The sequence below is a fragment of the Acomys minous genome, assembly GCF_964271855.1.
Source record: "Acomys minous genome assembly, chromosome: 7".
In the NCBI taxonomy this organism is placed as follows: domain Eukaryota; kingdom Metazoa; phylum Chordata; class Mammalia; order Rodentia; family Muridae; genus Acomys; species Acomys minous.
In genome coordinates this window covers 110,254,600-110,279,968 of record NC_140488.1, presented here as the reverse complement: position 1 = coordinate 110,279,968, position 25,369 = coordinate 110,254,600, and the positions used below count along the sequence as shown (strand labels likewise).

The window sequence follows — 25,369 nt, the reverse complement described above, 5'->3', positions numbered from 1 at the left end:
GAAATTCTTTTCACAATTGTTCAATAGGAATTTTGGCAACAAAGTATTTTTTTACGTGAAACTATCTTTAATACTTTTAATGAACACAGGAATTAATTCACCATGCCCTTAGCCCTTGAAATTGTTTCCTTTTGGTTTGCATAATCTCTTAGTGGAAATCCGCAGTCATTAAAAACCATTGTTCTGTTATAAATAGTGCATTGTTTTTTCCCTATTTTAAAAGATATTTTCTTTGTTTTTAGTTACCAGTTTGATTGGTATATTGTGTTTAGTTTTATTTCATTGGGAATTCACTCATGTTCTTAAATCTATAACTGATCATTTTTTCAAGCTATGTGAAATTTCAGCCAATATTTCTTCAAATAAGTTCCCTTTACTTTCTTCCCTTTCTTCTGGAAGAGACTCACTGGCAAGGTAAGTACCATGTGCATGGCTTTGAGAAAAACCTTAAATAGTTTTCAACACAGAATTCATCTTCCTCTGGGACTCTGATGGTATTATACGTTTTAGAATTATCTTTTAGCCTCATGAGGTAAAGTTAATTTTTTCAACCTTTTTTCCTCTCTGTTTTCTATTGATCTCCTTTCCATTATCTGCATTCTGTTATTGAGCACCTCCACTGAGGGTTTTCTGGTTTTCCTTTTTTAATCTCAGCTACTGTATATCTTAGATTAGAAAAAAAAAACCTTTGCAATCAAGTCTCACATAGCCCGGGCCAGCTTCAAATGTGCTATGTAGCTAAGGATGCATTGGAACTGCTTTTCCTCCTTCTGCCTCCTGAGTGCTAGGACCAGAGGCATGCACCATCACACCTGCCTTTACATAGTGCTGAGGAGCAAACCCAGAGCTGGGCAACACTCTAAAAACTTAGCCATATCCCCCATCCTGTTGTAGCTCTTAGTTCTATCATCTACTATTCCTGCATATGTGTATGTGTAGTGTGTGTGTATGTGTATTATATGTCTATGTGTATATGTCTATGTGTACTGTATATGTATGTATATGTGCTTTGTATGCGTATATGCAGGTATGTATGCATATCCTTACCTGGTATTTTTTGCTGTTGTCCAGACTCAACCTTTTCGTCTATTTTACAGGTGGTCGCCTGTATTAGTTAAATTTGTATAATTGTTACCAAAATACTATCAAGTAAACATCTTAAGTAAGGAAGGGTTTATTCTAGCAGATAGTTGCAGAGACATTTCAGTCTATCGTGACAGGAAAGTCATGCTGACAAGAACAGCTTGGTCCGGGCTGGTGGGAGGATAAGGTGGTAGCTTGTTTACATCGTGGCAGAAAGGACACAGAACTCTGGCGGAAACCAGACATGGCTATAACATTCAAAGGCCAGCCCCTAATAACCTACTTTCTGTATTGTTAAAAAAAATAGAATTATTTAAGGGATGGAGGTATAGATCAGTAAGGGATGTGTACTGCTCTTAAAGAGGACCTGGGTTCAGTTCCCAGCATCCACAAGGGCTGGCCTACAACTGCCTACAACTCCAGTTGCAGAGAATCTGACATCCTCTCTAGGCTTCTGCAGGCACCTACATGCACGTTCACATACCCACAAGCAGACACATGCCTGACATAATAATTAAAACAATAAAATGTCTTTACTTAACTCATTAGGTTGCATGTGCGAGTGCAGCTGTCCATGGACTATAACACTCATGTGAAGGTCAGAGGACAACTCTTGGGAGTTGGATCTCTCCTGCCACCTTGTGGAATTACCAGGATCAGACTCAGGTCAATGTCCCTGCAGGCGAGCAACTCTAGGAGCTGAGCCACCTTGCTGGCCTGACCTAATTTTATTAGCTAGGCTCCGTAGCCTTTAAAAGTAGCACTATAAGCTGAGAAGCACACACTCCAACTCTGAGCTTATGGAAGACAGTTCTGATTCCAACCTCAGTTTCTTCGGTTATTTTTGTCATAGCCATTTACATTTTTACACAAATAATTCTAGCATCTCTGTCATCTCAGCATTATAACTTGATTATCTGTGGACTTGGTAATTTTTATTGTATCCTAAGTGTTTTGAATACCATGTATATTAAATTCTTGCTCTTCTTTATGTTCTATAAAGAGTGCTGCTGGCTTATCTGTGTGCATAGGCAATCTGCCTGGTTGTGTTCAGTCTGTAAGTCCTCTGTGCATTGTGGTCTCGATGTCACTTGTGTTTCCAAGTCTCTGCCTTACATTTTAGCTCTTTCCTGCATGTGCACCACCAGCAGTGGCTGGTGTTGGGCTTGTACACCTCTCTGTTTCTTTATGAGTTTTTCAAAGTCTTTGATATACAGTTTGGGTTTGCATTCAAACATGAACACCTATGGGGCGAGTTCAGCAACTCCTCATAACTTCGGGCTTCTTTTCTGTAAACTTCTCAGGATAAACTCCAACTTTTCAATTCCCCATGTCTTCCCCCTTTTGAGTTCTCAAGGCAGACTTAGTCAGAATCCATCTGCAGCACACTGGTGGGGAACCTCTGAACTAGAGTGGCTCATCGTAGGGAAGTTCCTCCTCAGTACAGTGTGAGTGTCTACTATCGGTTTTATTCTAGACACTTAACATAGATTACATCACAGATGTCTTTTTTTAAAAAAAATTCTTTTGATGATAGAATTGTTATTACCATCCTTGCATTACAGACGGAGACAGTGACTCTCGGGGCCTAAGCAATTTACCAAATGGGTGCAGCTATTTATGACAGAAAAGTAGTAGAGGAGGATGTGAAATCTGATAATGTTCTTCATTATTACAGAGGCCTGCACATACTGTATCATTTCTTTATATGAGCCCTTCTTTATTTCCATATCACTTTGGTCCTAATTCTAGGAAAACAAATGTGCAATAATTGTTCTTTTAGAAACACCATCTTCTCCCGTTATCTTTAGAGCAATGAGTTTCCCCAGCTTTATGAATGTAAAGCATTAGTAGGCATCTAGGTTTGAAATTCCCTAAAGCTACCATAACAAATCACCCCATGCTAGGTGTCGATTGTGTAGCCCCATCGCTCTCTCCATAGGACTGGCTGTCTTAGAACTCACGATCTAGCCTATGCTTACCATGAGCTTGCAGTCCTCTTGCTTCAGCCTCCCAAATGCTGGGGTCGTAGACAAGTGCTCTCGTGCTTACTTACACTGCATGTCTTAAAGCAACAGAAATGCATTCTGCTGCGTTCCTAGAGGCCAAGCTTCTGAGGTTAAGGTATCAGCAGGATTGTACTCCATCCTGGAGGATCGCTCGGCGACTTTTCCCGGTTATCTTCAACTTTCTAGTGAAAGTAGGCACTTTGGGTAGGCTTCTTAGGAGGTTCTGGTCAAACTGGCCCTGCTACTTACTGACTTTCTCCCCATCCCTTTCCCTTAGTCTTCCTCTTTGAACTCTCCCACCCCCTGAAGAAGATACCTGTTGTCAAATACTTGATTCAGGCTCCTCTTTGGGGTTACCCAATTAACACATAAGCTCATTTGCCAAAAGAAGAAGGCACGATCTCACTGCTTTCCCAACCCCACTGCTCCCCCTAGTATCCAGTGATAGGACCCTAGTATCTGGCTTTAGCTGTGGATTTCAGAACAGTAAATAGGGGATAAAGAGGAGGAGCTTAAGTGGACAGGCATTGTGGTCTACAGAGTGACAGCATCACATTAGTTCATTACTTAGTGCTAGATTTGTATTCTCAGTGTCATCACTTCCTGGTGCTGGCACCTAAATTGTGGCTCTCAATTTGCCCTATGACCCTTTCAGAAATCATACTCTGACCTAGTGAAGAATATTCACTTGCTACATCTATGTTTTACTAAATCATGTTTATAATCCACAAATCCAAATGACTTGTTCCTCATAGTTGTTGATGCTACTGGACGTGGCTAGGGCTTTTGACATGGCTTTTTCTTGAAGCCATCTCCCTTTGAGGATGTGACACGCTTCAGCATCATCTTTTTCTTGGATCTATTAATCAAGGTCTCCCAACCAAACGATGTTCTTGGACTACTTTCCTCTTCAAGGACTTTTCTATTACACTGGCAGTGAGGGAAGATTCTGCATCATACAGAGTCAGGCAGTCTTTTCTGGTACCTGAGAATGCATGGATCACAGCAGCATGGCCTGGGCACCTGAAGGAGGCATTTCACTGTATTTTTTGATGAGTGTGTGTGTGTGTGTGTGTGTGTGTGTGTGTGTGTGTGTGTGCATGAGTAGCTCAATTTGGCAATCCCCCATCATCTCAGAAATAAGCCCTAGAAGCACCGGCCCAACCCAGCATTCAAAAATGACTTCAGATAGCTTTCATCTCCCAGGCCCAGAGGACAAACTCTTTCCCTTTGTGTTCTCTTTTGACATTATTCTGCTTCTTTGTTCCCATTTTAGGGCAGTGTGAGGGCCGATGTGCATTAGCTTTTGTGGGATTTAATGAAGCAAGACTTGACAGCATTTCATATCAGGTATCATCTTTTGTGTGCATGGGGAGAAGGGATGAGAAATGTTCCTTTAACTGGTGCCAAAAGAGAAAGCAGAAAAAGACAAAAAAAAAATCCCTGATAACTGCTTCTTTTCCATTAAAGTCCTGGCCCCTTTCTAAAACACACTATTCGTCTATATTTCAAATCAACTGGGAATCGTATCTTTCCACAACAACATTTCCTTACTTCCTGGAAACATATATCACAGGTTGTATAATAAATGTTTATGCTAGCTGTAAAGAGGAAAGTAACATTTCATAAAATTTCCCATAGACCCCAAGGTGAATTTAATATAGGAGCCTGAGTAACGAATCCCAAAGCAAGTGAATTTGGGCTGGGAGCCTATCCTGAACTGACTTCATTATGCTCAGCTGATGTTGGGGGTGGAGAGCAATGCAAGAACAGAGCTAGCTGAGGTCCCTGCATGATAAATTGGAATGTGACTCCTGCACTTTCTCATGTGTCTCTCCCCTACCACACAGGATGGGTTGTTCATGAGCACTTTGTGGCTGGCTCCCTGCTGCATCACGGAAGAACAGAACAAGAAGAAAGAAACACTCAGAACAGTCAGAGATAAACTCACAGTGACCGTTTCACTTATACAGGCCCAATTCTCCCAAGGAATCTGAGGCTAGCAAGAGATGGCCTTGTTTCAACATGTTGACTTCTATGGGACTGCTTTGCTATACTGTGCCCTCTCTGGCCAAGGCCCAATTCACCTCAAACAAAGCATGTATAAGAGGTCCCAAGAAATCTGTATTTATTTGTAAATCAGTATAGCTAGCATTTGAATCAACTCATTTTCTTTTATCTGATTTTATTTTATTTTTAAATACCTTTTGCTATTTTAATGAGAGAAAGAAAGGGTATGGATTTGAGTGGATGGGGAAGTTGGGGGGAATCTGGGAGAAGTTGGGGGAAGGGAAACTAATCAGAATACATTGTATGAAAAAATGAAAAAGAAGTTACATTTTATCTATCTGTCTGTCTACCTACCTACCTACCTACCTACCTACATATCTATCTACCTACCTATCTATTTACTGTATGTCCTAGTTTGCTTTTCCATTTTCATGGTAAATAGCATGACCTAAAGCAACTTGGAAAAGAACTGGTAGCCAAGGCAGGAACGCAAACACAGCAGGAGTCTGGAGGCAGGAACTGAAGTACAGGCTGTAAGTGAACCCTACTTACTGCCTTTGTCTTCCACGGTTTGCGCAGGCTGCCTCTTCTATACAATCCAGCATCACCTGCCCAGAGATGGTGTTACCTATAGTGAGATGGGTCCTCCCACATCAATCATTCATCAAGAAAATGTCTCCACACACTTGCCCACAGGCCAGTCTAATGGAGGTACTTCTCATTCGAAGCAGAATTGTTTGTGTGTGTGCATATATGTACATGTGTCCATGAATGTACACACACACACACACACACACACACACACACACACACACACACACACGCATGTGCATACTACAGCATCCGATAGAGGTCTGAGGACAACTCAGTGGTGCCAGGTCTCTCTGCCATACATACATAAACCAAACTCAGGTCCTCAGGCTTGGCAGCAGAATTTCTTTATCTGCCGAACTATCTTGCCAAGCCCCATCAAGTGCTTTGCTAGAGAACTGTAGGTGGAGCCATACTGAGCAAATGAACCAGGAAGCCATTCTCCTGTATTTGCTCTGCTGATGGTGTTTTATGAATGGTCAGGGACAAGAAACGTGAGGATAAGGTCTGATATGAGTAATTTTCATGGGGCCTGAAACTCTGAATAAGCATCTTTGGAATGAGGGACAGTAAGAGAACCTGAGTGCAGTCCTGTAAGGCCTGCTTATGCCACTGTGATTTGGACATGTGAGTAAAAGCCTTGGAGCTGGGCACACTGTGGTCAAGAGCTAACGTGTCCTATGATTCATCCCTTCTCATTCTGCCATCCTGGCCCCAGGAAATAAATGCACCTCATCCACTTCTAGCATGGCTCAAACAAGGGCGACTTGGAATACTATGTCTCTAGCACAAATGCAGTCACAGTTCATCCCGAGAGAACGTTTCATAGCAACGCCAACAGCCAGAGCCTCCCACTTATCGGTTGAGAGGTAGCAGGGTGAGGATGAGGCTGTCAGCAATGATATGTTTTCTCCTCCGTTGGTTTGCTGGTAGCCAACCCAGACCAAATGGGGCTCAATGTTACCCAAGAACAGAAAGAGATCTTCCCATGTTTGCAGCACTCTTAACCCCAGCAAGCTGTGAAAGTACAGCTTTGCATTTCTGAGCCTGTTTTGCTTGGGAGGGATGTAATCTGAACGCTATGTACTGAAACTGCTCAAGATGCTGGCCTCCCGCATTGAGCCTAACCGCAGACATTTCTCTAACTCAGGAACAGTTGCACTTGTCTTTTAGTATGTCCAGAGCTTTGTACTTCCCAGTGGTTCTCAGGACTAGGTTTTGATCCTAATAGAAAGCTTTTCCCACCTAGAACTTTTTAAAAAATCCATCTTTAGCCTCTTCAGAGATTGCCTCACTCACCTGTGTTTCCTTCTCTGATAAGATATACTCTGGGTTACACACTCACTCATGCACACACACAAAACACACACATACACTCATACATACATACACATATACTCACACATACACACACTCACAGACACTTTCCCACACATACACACATTCACACTCATACACCTACTCACACAAACACCCACATTCACACACTCACACACATACACTTGTGTATACAAACACTCACACACTGACACACACATACATACCTTCACACATTCACATATACACACATCAGACACATACACACTCACACACCAACACTCACTCATGAACTTAGGAGGCCTTGGTTTTTATTCTTTGACAATGTTAAGTGCCAGAAATTGAGCAAGAGAGGAAAGCATTGCCTGGCCCACAGGACCAGGAAAACAAAAAACGTTCCCATTCTATCTTGAGCAAAGCTTCTGTGTGCTTTTAAGTAAGGAACCAGCATGGGACAGCTCTGGCAATCCAATAACCATTCAGCTAAGCAACAACAATTTCAGAGATTGTTCGTGATCCATCAACTAGTCCGTTAGCCTGCCCCTTTTCTGCTCTAAGAATTGGTGAGGCCTGCAAGACTGCCTCAGCCCAGGACTATGTAACTGCGCAGTCAAGATACATGCAGAATTGCAGAGATGCACTGACTTAGTCTTATTGTGCCCACTACAGAGCTAGAGAGGGAAGAAACTCAACTAATGAATCCAAGGCCAGAAATCTTTAGGGTGCCCAAAAGGTCTCGGAAGTGGAAGCGTATTAATTTCTATGGTGATTGCTTTTCACACTTACATTAGAGAAGCACTGAGCTGAAGTAAACTCCTGGCTCCAGAATTTCCAAATATGCCAGGACTATGCCCAGAACTTTTCAAAAGGAGAGCAGGCAAGGCTGGTGCCTTAGTTCATCTTCTGCTGCCTTCACGAAATACACAAAGCAGCCAATTGATGAACTGGGGTTTCTTTTAGTCACAGGTCAGAAGGCTGGGGAAATGCAGGAGAACAGGGCCTGCACCTTATAAGGGGTTTGGCCTGTGTCACTTCACAGCGAGAAAAACACAAGTGGTCACATGGTAAGAAAGGAAGCAAGAGGGGCTAGAGAGATGGCTCCGTGCTTAAGGGCATAGGATGCTTTTCCAAAGGACCCGAGTTCAATTCCCAGCACCCACATGGCAGCTCACAGCTGTCTGCAACTTCAGTTTTAGGGGATCCCACACCCTCTTAGAGACATACACTCAGGCAAAACACCAACGCATGTGAAATTAAAAAAAAAATAAACAAATAATCTTTTTTTAAAGGGAAGGAAACAAGAACAAGCAGAAGAAGTGGAAAATCACTTCTGTAATAACCTGTTCTTGAGAGAGCTGGACCAGTCCAGTGAGAACGCTGTGTGTTCCTTCATGAGAACGAAGCCACCATGACTCAAATACCACTTCAGGCTCTCATCCGTTTTTAGAGCTCTTGTCCTGGGGAACGAAACTCATCATGCATTTCGGAAGGGCCAAACCATACCCAGATCATTGCAACACCCCCTCTGCTGGGTAAATCTCAAGCTGTATGGCCAAAATGGTTTGTGCTCTAATGTGCTAGGTGTGTGTATGAGCTGAGAGGCATAACTCCAGGAAACTGTTGCATGGTACAAGAGTTGGCACACAAGCTCCAGAGGCTGACTCTGTTGAGAATCAGTCTTCATATCTTTTTAGCTGTGCTACCTTGGGTGTATTACTTAGTGTCTCTGTGCCTCCTTTGCTCTGTCTATAAAAGCTCTGTAATGAGAACATCCAGCCATCGAGTTCTTGGGAAGACTCGAGGAGAAACCTGTGTCCATTGTTCAGAACTGGTTTGTTAGAGCTGTGAAACCATTGGTTCTTACTCATAGGAAGGATGCTAAAAGCCCTGCTCAGACTGGGCTACTAATGTTAGGTGGGAGGTGAAAGTCGCTCACACAGACCAGGGGGGGAAGCCAGGTGGCAGGATTGTCTAATACAAAGACCAGAAGGGGGTCTCTGGGCAAACATCCTCCACACTCTGTTTACAACCCAGCCAGCCTATAAGGACCAAGAAGTGTGGGGCTGGGGGTGGGGGAGAGAGGGGGTGCAGGCAGGAAGCTGACTTTCTCAGCAGGAATCAGACAGATAGACATTACTTCCTCATAGGGAGGAGAGCTAGATATTATCCTTCCCTTCACCCCTAGCAACCAGTCTGCCTCCCTTCATAAGAAACTGCCCTCCCTAGCCCTGACATCTCAATCCTCCCTCCTTGCTCCCTGCTCGCTCTCGGAGCTGCTGCCTCCATCACCACCATCAGGCCGCTGAACCTCCCTCACTTGCCTGGGAGAGCTGCCAGGAAGAAACAGCACAGCAGTAAGCTCCAATAATGCTAAACAATGGATTAATTACACTCTTTGCCTGTTTATCTGGAGCTCCTGGGGTCACCGGCACACGTTTGGTCACAGCAGACAACAACAGGTGTGAGATGTTGGGGACTGCATCCATTACCCACAGTGGCACCCACGGTGTGTCCCACTCCGTCACACACATTTTTCTGAGCTCTGTTCCAGGCAGCAAGCCTGCCACTCCCCCAAGAGATATGGAAAGCCTTTTGCCATCTCTCTTTCCTCCTTCCATGGGGATTTCATGCTGAGAGACTCCTTATTTTCCCAAGCCTGATTGAAGAGCCGGGGACTGGTGTGCGCAAGAGTTGGTGTGTGTGTGTGGGGGGGGGGGCTCTGTCTCTCCAGGAGGGCATCTGGCATGGGGTGACAGCTGGGCTGGCACTGTTCTAAGCCCACCTGGCCAGGCTGGGAGGAGGCAAAAGCTGCTTTCCGCGCCTACAAGCACCTTTCGCAAAAGGAGGCCAGCCTCACAGAGGAAACGACTAATTAGGTCACGTTCCGCTTCCTGCTGCCACTTTACTTTCCACCCCAGAAAAGCTTCGCTGTGAGTCCAAGACCATAAGCTCTTTCACTAAAATGCAAATGTCTCCAGGCGGAAGTCTGGTAGGCTTCTTCTGGCACTGGCGTGCAGAACTGACAGGACTTGGTGGGGGACAGGAGCTGCCTACAGAGAGGTGTAGCTTTGAGAAAACTAGCTTAGAAAATGTGGAGTCACTGTGTGTGTGTGTGTGTGTGTGTGTGTGTGTGTGTGTGTTGTGCATGTGAGAGATTGGGTTTGCACACGAGAGAGAGAGAGAGAGAAAGAGAGAGAGAGAGAGAGAGAGAGAGGGAGAGAGAGAGAGAGAGAGAGCATACAGAGGTTAGAGAAAGACATCAGATGTCGTCCTCTATTGTTCCTTGAGGAAGGGTCACAGAACAGGAAGAGCCCCTTTTTTTTTTCTATATAGGCTTGCTGGCCAGACAGTTCTTGGGACTCGTCCATCTCCATCTCCCTAGCCGTGCCCAGCTTCTTGCATGGACACTGACAATTCGGACTCAGCCCCTCATACTTCTAGAGCAAGACTTCTTAGCCACTAAGGTCATCTGAGGTACCGGCAGATGACTTCTTAGCCACTGTGGTACCGACATCCTGAGTTGCCTTTAAGAAGGAAGGCAGAGCTGGGCTTTACCCTGACAGCACTCGGGAGGCAGAGGCAGGTAGATCCCTGTGAGTTCGAGGCCAGCCTGGTCTACAAAGACAGTTCCAGGACAGCCAGGGCTACACAGAGAAACCCTGTCTCAAATCCCTTTTACTCAAAAGGGAAAGCAACCCTGAATGGACTTATAGAAGTTGTGCTTGAATGAGCCCTGGATGTGAGGTTTAGTGCTTTGGGCCTATTTTTTTTTTTTTTTTTTTTTTTTTTTTTTTTTTTTTACTATTACACTAGAGGCTTTGGAGACTTGCTCCAAGTCCCTTCTGCATGCTGAGTCAGTTTCCTATGTGCAAAACAAGGAGGCTGAATTTACCCCTTCTGTGATTCTGCAAAGGATTTTGTGTTCATTTCAAATCAACAAAGAGCTGTTTTATCTGGGTGCTTGCTGCTATAACTATAGAAGTGGTGTGTTTTACCCTTGCCTCCCGCCCAAAATGGGCCCTCAAATGGCACTGGCATCCCCAATTTTCATTTGCCAAGGGGAAAAGAGAGCAGAAACAACAGCAGACGTCTGCCTACAGTCCCACAGAAAGCAAGGTTTGCACTGCAGGATTTCTGGACACCACGGAGGTGGGGGTGGGGTGGTGGCCAAGTATGGTTGCACAGGGAGCCCTGGGCAAGCCTATGTCTACTGAGTGGAGTCTGAGGCCATGCTTGTCGTCCCCGGCTCTCTGCATAACCTCTTCTCATCTGAGACCTTGGTTCCGTTCCTGTCAACCTCAGATCGCCTTCCATGAGCCATAGCCACACTTTATCCAAAAGCATCAGAAATCAGTTCTTCAGTCCTTGCTATCTGTAGGAATGAGACAGGGACTTTTCTCCAGTGTTTGCATTTCTCCTATGATGTTCCAAGGGCCTTTTTACATACTCTGTCAGCTGCTGAGTCCCTCTGTGGGATCTTCTCTCAGCTGACAGGAGCTTTTTTGTCCAAGATCACACCTCCTCCATCTGGATGGGAGGTACTAGTAAAACCCCCGATCCTTTGTTTGGGGATGGGGGGAGGATTCTGCAGACACCTCAGCTGTGGAGTTCTCTGAGATATCAGCTGAGGCCTCTGACATAGCCTTACATCCTGCTGCCCTCCCTCCCTTATATAAGTGGCTCATAAGGGCGATGCCAACAAGTTGCTTGCATGTTAATCTCTGACTCAAAGTCGGCTTCACAGTATGCTCAGCCGAAGACGCCTCATTTCTTTTGGCTGCATCTTTGGGCAAAGGAATTGTAGCGCAGAGGGCAGGGCATGTCTGGGAACACCTTCCTCCTGAAATCCATACCACTTATTCAGGAACCTCCTGGCAAAGGCAAAGGGCAGACTTGTGGGTCCACATACGGCATCTGCCCACATGCCAGAGAGAGGAACGGAGGCCTTGGCTTTGAGTTCCATTCGTAAGAGTTCACTTGGCATTGTGACATTCACAGAAACAGCGACACCCAGATAGAATCCCTGAGCACGAACTCTTAAAGCTCTGGCTCCGGCCCAGGAGCATCCGCCCTGCCTCTTCTGGCATGGCTTCCTCCTTCCTGGGTGTTGCAGGAAGGCCCTTGCATCACACACTTTGCCCCAGTAATATTACATCACGGACTGTTATTACCCAGTTAGTGGTACCAGTATCTCCTGATGGGAGTTTGTAATACCTCCCCTATGTCCAACACTGAAGAAATGGTGGCCAGGGATTCTGCCATCAGAAAAGGCCTCTGACACTAAGTCCTTGTTACCACCTCCTGGCTAACATCAAAATAATATATACATGAGGTAACCATGCAGCAAAGTCTGCTGGTCCCCAAGTCTAGAGCCTCTGTGCCATCAGAGGAAGCCCATAATGTGAGCGAAATCTGGTGATTCTGGTCTGGGCCTTTGATGAGATCCCAGAAACAATTTCAATAACGAATTAACATAACAAAAGGGCCACATTAGGAGTATGTGACCTATTAGCTGAAGGAACAAGAAGGAAGAAGGTTGTAGCATCTACAGACAAAGAAAGGGTTAGAACCAGCTCCCATTTTCCTACCATATCCTTGTCCTGGATATTGCTGAGCCAAATAAGTCCATTTTATATTAATGTATGTGCATGCTAGGTGATAGTGGTTTGCCTTCTGTTCCCCAGCCCACAGGGCTCAGGGAGCTCATGGGTGCCAGGAGCGCTTGCCCCTTCCATGCTGCTGCCAGACAGAGCATGGAGAAAAGATGCACCCACTCACCCAGAGGAAGAACTACCACAGGCTCCATACCAAGAGTCTCCTTATGAAGTTACCCCCCTCTAGGGCTCAGATTACTCCCAACTCTAGCTTTAGGGTCTGGTAGGAAATGGCCCGTTTTATTTATTCATCCCCTGTCCCTATGAACCAGACACTCTGCTAAGTGCAAATATTGTTTATGGTAACCAACAGCAAGTCTCCTTTACCATGGCTGTGCCTCATGTGAGGTGTTCCTATAGTTAGCCCTTCCATTGCCTGAACTGTCTAGAGCAAACCTGAGAAAGTCTTTGCCCTCCCTTAGCATTGCCTGTTTTTATTTTGGGGTCTTTCCCTTTTCTACGTGAGTGTCATTCCATCCTTGCTCTCATAGTCCTGATCTGCAATTCTACCCGGAATTCACTCCACATTTCAGTAGAGCTTTTGCTCACTCTCCATTTTTCCTTGTACAGGATTCTAGCTGCACTCACTGTTCCTTGTTGGATGAAATAATAATAATAATAATAATAATAATAATAATAGTAATAGTAATAGTAATAATAATAATAATATCCAGTGCTAAAAGGTTAACTTGCTAACATGCATGAGAGGAAATGTGCTTTGTCTCTGCTTCGAGTCACAGAATAGCCTCGAGTGTTAGGTCAGAGAGGCTTCAGTTCTGCTCTGAGCTCTTTGACTTCCTACATGCAAGGCCTGGGGCAAGGTCTCAAGCCCGTGTACTTAAACCAGTGCTATGATTTAAGTGTGAAATGTCCTGCAGAAGCTGGTGTGTTTGCATACGTGGGTCCTTAGCTGACAGCTCTGATTTGGGAGGTTGTAGAACTTTGGTGATGGGGTCAAGCTAGAGGAATTGCATCACTGAAGGATAGATTATGATTAAGCCTAGGTTCTGGCCCAAGCTTTCTACCTCCTTACTGTGAGTGTAATGCTCGGTTCATATTCCCACTGCCCAAGCCACAAGCTTCTTCTGCCACCATGCCTTCTTGATTACGATACACTTAACTCTTTCAAACCCTGAGCCAAAATTAACCCTTCCTCCATTATATGCCTTTCATTCACTATTTTACCACAGTAGTGAAGAATATAATATTCCCATTTTCCTCCCTCTTAAGTTAGAGGAGATGATTTAAAAAAATGTAGCACAGAGGTCACTGTGAGAATTAAATGAAGGAATCGCGAAGAGTTTCTCATCATTCCATGACAAATGTGTTGATAAATTCATTCTTTTTTTCTAAATACTTATTAAGCCTGCGTTTAGAACCAGACATTGTCTACGTATGAGAATATGCCAAAGGGAAATGAGAAAAATAGAGCAAATCTTTACCCTCATAGAATTTACATTGAACAAGACAGAGGAAAGTAAGCAATGTTAAATAACAAATTCTATGAAGAAGAAGAAAAAGAAAAAGAAGAAGAGGAGGAAAAAGGAGGAGGAGGAGGAAGAAGAGGAGGAGGAGGAGGAGGAGGAGGAGGAGGAGGAGGAGGACCAGGGAATAGATGGGGGGTAAATTGAGATAGGTGGTACTGGCAAGGTCTCCCTGGTATGTATCTGTGAATAAACCTCAAAAGGAAGTGAGAAACCTTTTGTCTCATGAGGATAGAGTTGGATTCATTCCATGCAGAGGGGACAACAAACATGCTGGCACTCAGGCACTAGTATGCTGGCAGAGTATTAGGGTTTATCTATGACATGTCCCCTATAGGTTCATACATTGACTCTCATGTAATGTGGTGGTCTGAATAAGGTGACAGCCACAAGTCTTGGGCATATGAGTACTTGGTCCCTAATTGGCAACCTTGTTTGGATGTGTGTGTGTGTGTGTGTGTGTGTGTGTGTGTGTGTGTTGTAATGTGTTATATTTTCTTACTTGAATTCTTTTTTTCCCACACTAATTGTCTCAAAAATTTGAAACAATTATTGCATGTTTTTGGAACACACACACACCAAGGACCCACAGTGATGCTTTTTTAAAAGTTGTAAAGATGTTGGGGCTGGCAACCATTCAATGGATAAGGAAACACATAGCCGAAGTCTGAATTTAATCTCCAGAAGCCACATAAAGAGATGGAAGGACAGGATTGACTTAAAAAAGTGGTCCTCTCCCATTAGAAACAATGAAATAAACATGGAAGACGGTTGGAAGCACAGAGAGAGAAAGACCTTCTTTACGGAAGAATGTTAGCTAATAAGTGTATATGGACTGACAGGTTTACAAAATCAGTATTTAGCAGTGAACAGAAGAAAAAAGTGAATCAAGCAAGGATCACTAATAAGAGTAATGAGGCAAAATGTTATTGAGAACAAGAAATTTATGCAGACATATACCATCACACACACCCCCCAAATTATAGATTAGTTACCAAGGGAAAAAGGTGTCTTTATTGTGGAGAGATCAAACGTAATAGATCCAATAGCTGTTATGTAACTCCTGGCCTCCCTACATGTGCCATGGTATGCATTCCCCAAGACACACACACACACACACACACACACACACACACACACACACACATCATACACAAGTACTCAAGAACTATTTAATTAAAAAACCTTTTCAATATCTGAATGAATGTTAGCACAAAATCTTTATCCAAAAGACACAACCTGAAATTAATCATGAAGAAACAAGCAACCATCCTAAGATTGTGGCTTACTTGGAAAGGCAACTGGGCCACTATGTTACAAAACGCCCTGTCATGAAAATCAGAAAAAGGGAGTGGTGGGATTGCTGTAAATTAAAGGAGACTAAAGAGAACTGAGAAACACATGCAACTCATGGTCCTTGAGTTCTATTTCTTTTCAAATCCTTTAAGCATACATTTGAGACAGCTTGAAATTTTAAATGTAGATTATGTATTTAATGATATTGGTAGATATGTTTTAAATGTTTGAGGTATTTGCAGTATTTTTAGGTTAGTGTCCATACATCAATGCATGTATCAGAATGATGTGATGATGCCTACAACTTGCATATGGTACAAATATATATGGGAAAATATATGTATATATATGAAAAACAGTGGGTTTCAATACTATCTTACTTTTGGGCACCCACTGAAGATCTTTGAATATATCCTCACGAATAAAAAAACTTCGATGTTGGTGATTAGCCAAAGAAGCTAAACACTTTTTCAGAGAAGGCACTGAAAAGTTTTTTTTTTAATTAAAATAATTATTGTGGCCAGGCCCAGTGGTGCATGCCTGTAATCCCAGCACTCATGGAAGCAGAGGCAAGTGGATCTCTGTGAGTTGGAGGCCAGCCTGGTCTACAAAGGAAGTCTAGGACAGCCAAGGCTACACAGAGAAACTCTGTCTTGAAAAAAAATTGTGAGTGTGTATGTGTGTGTGTGTGTGTGTGTGTGTGTGTGTGTGTGTTGGGGGGGTGCATACCATGGCACATGTGTTGATGCCAGAGGACTATATTGTAACGTCAATTCTCTCCTTCCACTTTTGTGTGATCCCAGCACTCGGGAAGCAGAGGCAAGTGGCCTACAGAGTGAGTCCAGGACAGGCAGAGAGAACTACACAGAGAAACCTTATCTCGAAAAGAAAAAAAAAAACCACAACAAAATATGAATGACTTATTTCTAGACTTTTCTACTTCATATTTTCACACTATGGTGCTTACCACAGCAAGTAATGGAAACTGTGAGAAATGAAACTATGGTTCATGTAACAGAAAGGGACTGCTGTATACATCCTGGTCTGGCGTCTAATTTTCAACGTCTTCATGCGTTTCTCCCAACACAGTCCTGAAGGCCTTTCCAGGATTGTCCAAGGTAATATGATAGGGATACCTCAGAAGTATCCTGCATCTGCATCTTCACTGCTCTGCATCTGTACTGACTTCAGTCTTCCATCAAAACATAACCAAAGCATCTTCTCGTTGGGAAACATTCTCTGATTCCATGAAGTCTATGGTGCAACACACCTCTGCTTTCCCAGAACTCATCGAATTCTTCACTGTAGCGCTGTGTCTTACTTGTTTCTTTCTCCTTATTAGACTCTCTGGTTTTGGAACACATGAGATATGCTTTTCAGATAATAGCCTGGCAGTTGGTGGTGCTGAAGACACAATGACTGAAGAAAAGGAGACAGCATAAATAAACACATCATCTGCTGAGGTTCTTCAACTAGAAACAGCAGAAACCAACTCTGTACTGGAGGGACATTCCTAGAAGGATGCAACACACTATACAGTTTAGGAATAGAGTTCCTTAGAGAAAGAGCTATGAACACATTGGGAACTTGAACAGTAGAATGTTGTCAAGAGTTTCTTAATGCCGCTGCCATTGAGTGAGCTCTATCTATAAAGTTATGACGCATTGAAGGTGTAGCTGTTGCATAGTTTTCACATGACTTGCAAAGCAGAATAGACACACAGGTGCAATGGAGACATAGCTTGCGTTCTGGAAGATAAAATCAGGCCGTCTGCTCCTCGGTCTTCAGAGATCCTCATTGGTCTGATCATGTTCTGCGACTGCAAGGAAACATTTCAGTATTGATGTTTCAGAATGCCATCTGTTTATTTGGCGTCTGTGCTGTGTTTTGCACAGAAGATGTTTGAGAGCTTCCCATATCTCCTGCTCATGCACAAAGGCTCATCTCCCATTTACACACCCACTATACACTTCTCCCTCGCTGATCAGGACTACCTGAGATACTTCTTTGGGATGTGAGAAGAAACTTCACTCTCAGTGATCTGGCCATCCCAGTGCGCTTAATTGTCTTTCCCTTTTTGCCTGCCAGCAGCCCAGCTCAAATCAAATCACAAAAGCCTTACTTCCCACGTTTGCTCTGCAAGCTTTCCCTCATGGCCTCTGCGGGGCCAGCTTCTCTCTTCTAGCTTCAAAATCTTGGTGTGAAAAAAGGAGAAGAGATAGTGTGTCTCCTTCCTTATCAGAGTCATAGGTGGATCAAAGTCACATCTGAGAAGCCCCAGGTGGTTTGGAAAAGACAAAAGGTCCCCTTCTTTGCTTCCTTACCTTTAGTGGACTGTGGCTTTTTGATACTTTATCTTACAGTCAGTCCATTGTAAACTCTGTCTGCCCAAAGGCTTCAGAACAAGGTTCCAGGCCAAAGGCATTGCTGTTATCCCAATCACTTGGAACAAACTGTTTCTTGTAAAACAAAACCAGTAAGGTGCTGGATTGAGTTCCAACAGCTTTGGTAACGAGGATAACCTATTTCCCTCACCCTGAGGAGTTCAACTTTTAAAAGCATAAAAGAGCCAACAGACAGCTGCACTCCCACTCCCACAAGAGAACACTGTAGCCACCTTAAACACACCCATGGAGCCAGGATCTCTGTGTTACTTCACCACAGAGCCTGCTCATGCTGAAACTTACTTGTCCTGAGGCTTCCAGCCTCTTCTTGCCTGCATCTGTAACAACTCAGACTCAACTGGGGATGTTTGAACCAGAGCCTCCTGTGGTGTAGCCTTTATGCATCTGGAATGTGCTTTCGCCTCCTGGAGCTCCAGAGGCCATGCATCTGAAGTCCATAAATATTTGAAGATTCTACCTCCATTCTCATGCAGCTGGAAGCCTGTCCCAGAGCAGCCCCAGATGGTTTTGACATAAGGCTGCTTGCTCATTGTTCAAAAATATGATCTGAACCCAACAGCTTACAAAGATACTAAGATCTCACCGTAGCTCAGTACTGCAATTCCATCTGGATTCTCCCTGCCCTCCCCTTTGCTCTCTTGCTGCTCTGTAACCTTGATGACCCCTCAGATGAGGTCATAATACTTGAACATGCCTTAATTTCTTCCCAACCTCCACTGCCTGATTCTCTGGTACCTGGAGTCATCCTTTCACTGGGCAAGCAGCAGCTTCTCAGATCCCAAAGTCTGTGCATATTCCATGAGTATCCTTATGCTAAAAGTGTCACTACTTAACGTATTCTTTGAGATATCGTTAGTGATACAGTGATCATCATCACCACTGTCATGGTCGTCATCATTATCACCATCAATAAATGACCCTCAATTATAGTTGAGTGTCTCTTATCTTCCTCGAAAGCGCTTGCACATGTATTAGATCATTTTGTCCTTATGGCAATGATAGTACATGTATAAATCATAGTGATTATCCCCATTTTGCAGATGGAACTGATTATTCAACAGAGTAAATTATTTGCTCAAGGCCATATGTGTATCAGAAGTGACCTCATATTTTATGACTTTCCTACCTCCCAATCCCAGGCCAACAGTTAGTACAGTATCAGAAAAAAATGCACAGGTTTTGGCCACAGAAAGATTTGGGTTCCAATCTCAGCTGAGACTAGGATTGGCCTAGGTAGGTTTTTGCTATTGTTGTTTGTTTTATTTTGTTTTAAGCTCTTAGATTATATAGTTCCATTTGATCAACAGGCCTGAGTGTATCTAGAAGCATACTTCCGGAGTAAATTGTTAAGATGTGACCCAATGATAGATAGCAACTACATATCCTTGGCTGCCATATTTCTTGATCAACCATCTTTCACCCTACACCATTGAACCTGATGTTTAGTTCTTATGTAACCTTTTGTGCTCCTATCTGATTCAAGATTATTTCACCAACACAGAAAAGAAATCAAAGCTCTTCCTCAGTTAATGCTGGATTGAATTGCTTCTGGCAGGGAAACCTAGTCTTCACACTCTCCCAGCAACTTGTGCATCCCATGTGCTTATAGGATGTAAAAGTTTAGTGTTGCTCATATGATGCCAAGTAAGCTTTCCTGCCTTTCCTTTCTCAAGAATCAAACTTGATTCCAAGCCATTACAATTTATTTGGCAAAATATCTCCCCTGACAGGGCTTAGCAGTTCCACAGTTAGTGGCTGGATTGGCTTTCCATTAGGGGCAGCCAAGTAGAAAAACCAGCAGCTCACAGGTGGTAGCTCCCTAACACAGCCCTGCAACTTTGAGGGCTGTTTCTCAGATACCTGTGGCCTCTTACAGTTTCAGAAGCAGATTAGTTCAACAATGGCTCCTTCACTAAGGAGCCAGCATTCAGACTGTGGCTCTTGCTGGGTGTGTTCCTGTGCCAAAGGGTAAACAACCACTTCGCTTGTGACTCTGTATTTCATTTTGGTGACTCTGAACAACTGAAAACCTTTTGCTCTGAAGGATCAGCTTTAGAATAGGAAAGTACTTAGAGTGACTAGGAAGTGAGTATAATCTCCAAAACACATTTACTGCTCATATTCAGATGAAGATTAAGCAATTCCTTTAATACCTATCAACTCGATTAAACTTCATAGGAGCAAAAGCCTTTTGAAACAAATTAGCCGGATACTTTCTGGAAACAAGAAGCATTTGAGGCTAAATGCTCTTGCGCTATTACTTGTCCTTTTGCCAGTCCTGGGAATGAGTCTGATTGAGAGGAGGAGATGGAACAAGGAGCCAAGTAACTTGTATATGGAGCCCATCCTATCCCGTGTCCTAAGTGAGGGTGAAACCCTGCGACTGTAGCATGTTATTTAACAATCCTGAAGTTATTATCACTAATGTGCGAAGAAAAAGTTGAAGAATCTGACAACTAGAAAATGGTAGTGTGCGGTCTCCACAGAGTGAGTCCAAGACAGCCAGGGCTATCCAGAGAGACCCTGTCTTGAAAAACAAAACAAAAATGTTACAGTATTTTGTATCCCTTCGGCCTAAAAAGCAAATAACTGACACAGAGAAACTAAAACGTACTTTAAAGCTGCCAGCACTTCTCCGGGCAGAGTCTGAACTGAGTATAATCTATTCGTAAACTAAACAAAACACTCTAAACCTTATAACATACATATATTCCAAACACTTGCCACTATGACCCCTGGGCCGGTCCGCGTCCAGTTCACCCCGTCCGTGTCTCCAACCGTCCAATCCATCTCTTCTCTCTCCAACTGTCAAACTTCCCCTCCTCCTGGAAATCCCGCCTTCCACTTCCTGACCTTCTGCCCAGCTGATTGGCTAAACAGAGATTTATTGATAGTTGATACATTCACTTAGCATTCCTCCACACAAAAATATCATGGGACTTGAACTCAAGGTTGCATACACACACACACACACACACACACACACACACACACACACACACACACACCCCACAAAAACAAAACAAAATAAACAAAAAAACAGTTGCCAAAGAAAAGATGTGAGAGTTCAGACTTCACTATGGAAATATTCATGGCAAATAGCCCAAGAAATAAAGGTAGAGGAATGTGGAAGTGAAGAGAGAAAAACCTGGAAAGGATTTATGAATGACTACTATTGGGGATGACTGATACTCAATCCCAGTGGATGCCTCCAGGAGATGGTGGAGAACTCAGGATGATCACATCTGAGGAAGAGGAAGCTGGGACTTCTCCCTCCAGCTCTTCCCATCATGACTGAGTATTCTCCTACTATGAATCCTTGACCTTTCTGACCTACCCATGGTCCACCAAAGAGAATTCTTCAGGTAAAGAGTAAAGTGTTCAGAAAATGACATCATTGGTAACAACTGCAATTCTGAGTGTTGATGGTAAGTGGCAAGATGGCAATAATCTCTGTTACAACTTTGAAGGCTTTATTGAGGCTTGTGTTCTGGTCACTGTGGCCTCTTGATTCAACAGAACCTTTAAGGACCCAAAGGCTCAGGATCATTAATGTCCATATGGCTCCTGACTGGCAGCTTCTACATTTGACTATAGCTTCATCTGAGGACCAGTTTCTTTTTATTATAGAGATCATTTTTAAGACTTAAGTCATGGTTGACTGTGGTTTGTGTGTGTGTGTGTGTGTGTGTGTGTGTGTGTGTGTGTGTGTGTGTGTGTGTTGCACACATGTGAGCATGCTTATGCATGTATTTGTTAAGAGGGGATTCCTGGAACAGCAGTTGTAATGACAGATACAATTGCATTCAGCATGATCCACCACATTCAACTACGGGCAGTTCTTCTCTTGGCTCTAAGTAAAGGTCCTTGTTCTTGGAGTTATGCTTTAGAGATGCCCTCTGTAACCATTCCTGGTTTTGCTCTTTCTTTAAATGGGGTGAGAGGCATGGGAACGTACCTAGAGACTATGCAAACCTCATCCCAAGATCCTTCCTCTGATGATGAACAACCAAGTTGGTGCATTCTGTTGGCTGCCAGCGGAGGCCAAGGAGGAACTGCTTCCATAGTACAGTGATGATCTGTGGCAGATGGACTTCAGTGTCCTCATGCACACATATATGACATCTAAAAATATGATCTGGAGCCAGGGACAAAAGAAAAGAAAAGAAGAGAAAAGAAAAGAGAAAAAAGTAGATCTAAGGACAGGGACCTGATTTCCATGATGCAGTATGTTCTGGTATGGCAGTCAGGCTTTCATTTGGATTGGTGGTCTGGATTTCCAAGTCTCTAGAGCCATCCTGGGTCTAGGGACTATGCTTTTGGGTACACTTCAAAAAGTCCTTGAATACAGCCCACTTCATCCTGGAGGGAGTCATAATTCAGAACATGATAATAGAATCTCCTCTGAAGTTTCCCCTCCCCTGTACAAAAGAAGGAGTCAACATATGGGTTGGCGAATGTTAGTGATAGATAAAGTGACAATGCATATGATCATCAAAATAAATAAAACATACAATTCTACGACCTTGACAGGAATACAGTTTTTATCTATTTGTTTGCTTACTGGGGAAATGTGCTATATGGTAGCTGCAGAGTAACATAACTATTCTAATCTTGGTCATGAAAACTTTTCAGAATAAAAGGTATTCAAATGTTTCCTTGAGTGAGCTATATGATTGCTAGGAAAAAAATCACATAATATTATTAATAACACCATTAATCTGGTGTATTATTAGATTAGTAATAATCTAATCACACTGTGGAAAATCCCTCAAGAATATTAGCAAAAAATCACTTCTGCGGCTTATGAATAAAATCAATCCAATCATGACCAATCAAAGGCTTGTTGGTTAGAATTGGAGAGAACAGTGTAGAAGGATGCCAGTTATTGAAGCTCTAATTTTTAGAAGATTAACATTCTCTAATAACCATATAGATGAGAGCACTAAATAGAAATGAGGGGAGAAGCAGGTTAGAGTCACTGATCTATCTACAAACCCAGTCATCATTTACTGAATACCTACTGTGTGTCAGAACTGATGTTACGAGGCACTCACAGGTGCACTTTTTTTTTTAGTGGAAGCTCCAATGCTTTATTTTTATTGAACACCAATCCTCCTCTGCTCCCATTTCACAAGACTTAGGCAAGACATCTATACTTATGGTTTCCACGACTGGGGAACGGGATGCATATAACCTCTTTCAAGCTAGTTAGAGACTTAAAATCTCTAGGCCACAGCAATTGGTTCGATCTGAGTGCTTGTTGCAAGTCAGGCCAATTAGGACTCAGAAGACTTGTTTAGCTTCAGAATAAGAGTTTCTTTCTCTTGTTGGCAGGAGCTCTGAGGTGACCTAAGCTTGGCATTCCCGATAAACCACATACAAAGTCAGGGACCAAAAGACATCTGAGACTCAAACTCACTTGACAGATCTTGGAGATAAACCTGGGCAACTGAATGGAGTCAAGCTTTAGCTGAAGGTAGAATTGCCTGGGACACAAACTAGTGTGTCAGTTTTGGTTTAAGCTCAGTTTTATAAACAAAACAAAACAAAACACATAAATACTTCTAATTTCAAATAAGGAAATAATCACAATATAGCATGTCATGTCCTATAATAGAGAGTGGGTTGCCTCACCTTTGACTATGTCCCCTGGAGGGGGAGACCTGGTGGCACTCAGAGGAAGGACAGCAGGTTACCAAGAAGAGACTTAATACCCTATGAACATATACAGGGGGAGGTAATCCCCCTCAGTCACAGTCATAGGGGAGGGGAATAAGGGGAAAATGGGAGGGAGGGAAGAATGGGAGGATACAAGGGATGGGATAACCATTGAGATGTAACAAGAATAAATTAATAAAGGAAAAAAAAGAGTTCATTGCTCTGGGAGTAAGGAATAAAGCTACTTCCTTTTCCTATTGGGCTAACTTGGAGGTTCTAAGGGTGTGACATTGAGCTGAGTATTGGTAGATAAATGGGAAGTGATTGAGAAGAAGAAAGAAGGGATTCAGAAATACAAGTTTTCTTTGTTGTTTTATTTTTTTGTAATGTATTCACATTACATCTCAATTGTAACCTCTCCCTCATATCATCCCATTTCCACCCTCTCCTTGCTCTGTCTCCCTCCCTCCCTCCCTCCCTCCCTCCCTCTCTCTCTGTTCCCCTTCACCTAGTTCTTTGAAAGGGAGAGCCCTTCTCCCCCACCATCTGATCCCAGCCTATCAGGTCTCATTAAGACCACCTACAGCCTCTTCATCTGTGGCCTGGCAAGGGCACCCTGCCACTGGGAAGTGATCAGCTAGCTGGCACTAGAATCAGTACAAGCTTTTTAAAGCTGGTTCTGGAAGACTTTCCTGGGCGTGATGGTTAAAGGATAAGGATCTTAAGTGAAAGTAGAAAGCCTTTTCCTTATCTAAAAGTTCAGACTTCCTGAAGAAATAACTGGTCCTGGATTTTCGCCAGGTGTTACTAAAGCCTTGTTGACCTAGGTCAGATTGCTCAAGCGTAGAGCAAGCCCTTTCCCCTTGCTTTCTACCTGGTTGTCTTCATCTGCCAGAGTTCTGGCCCTGAGCAATAGTGGAGCCAGGGTCTTCTGGGGACTTAAGATGCAGGAGTATGGTGAGCAGTTCTTCTCATTAGAAACCCACTGCATTAGACTCTTACCCTCTTGATAAAGTCAATAAAAAACCTGTGCTAAGAAGGCACTGGCACAGCCTTTACCTCTGCACAGTTATTTTCCTCACATTTAGTCCTATGAGGTAAGCTTTTACTTCTATACCATAGGTCCCTTCTAGTCTCTTTTATTTATGTGCAATTTTTGCAGGCTGTAGAAGCCCCATTTTCTTTCAACTTTCATCTTATAGAGGGGCGTGCAATCAATAGCTTGACATTTGAGGATTTTTCATAGGTCCCTATTAGAGCTTAGAACATTTTTCATATGAGTCAATTTCCCAGTTTAACATCTCTACTTCTGTGGAGTTTGCAGGAGACTTTGCTGGGCAATTGTGCTAGAAAAACACAGCAACAGGGATTACTTTGAAGAGCCCCAGGATCATGGAAGCACTGCCCCAGAGTGTGGAGGAGTCTTTAAGAGACCATCTGCTCTCATGCTCCAGGAAACATGAGAGACCAAGGCTCCGGCTGGGGAACGGCTTGGCTAGGCTGGTGATGGTGAATAAGGACAAAACCCACAGGCTTAGGGCTTTCAGATTTTTGAAGCATCTCCAGCTTTATGAAACTCAGGTGAGAAAAATATGACAGCAAATATTGACTATGATGATGCTCAGGGGACATATATTCCACAGTTTTGTTTATTTTTTGATGGACTTCACTGCGTACAATGTGCTACTTTAGTAAATCTAGTCTACAATCTGCATCTCTCTTCTTGGACACCTCGAACTTCTTTTTCCAGTGTGATAAGTTCTATTAGAGAACCCAAAGTTGGTAATTGGATTCTTATAGTGAGTGCACACAAATGACATCTGTCATCTCCACCAGTACATTGTGTTAATATGAGCTAA

At 43.3% G+C, this 25,369-nt stretch overlaps 1 long non-coding RNA gene across 1 annotated transcript; it reads left to right on the top strand.

Moving 5' to 3' along the window:
• The first annotated feature begins 283 nt into the window (after positions 1 to 283).
• Positions 284 to 5,226, top strand: LOC311602121. The gene is made up of 3 exons (XR_014780686.1): positions 284 to 414; positions 4,369 to 4,442; positions 4,943 to 5,226. It is a non-coding gene; the product is annotated as an uncharacterized lncRNA (long non-coding RNA).
• The last annotated feature ends 20,143 nt before the right edge of the window (positions 5,227 to 25,369 follow it).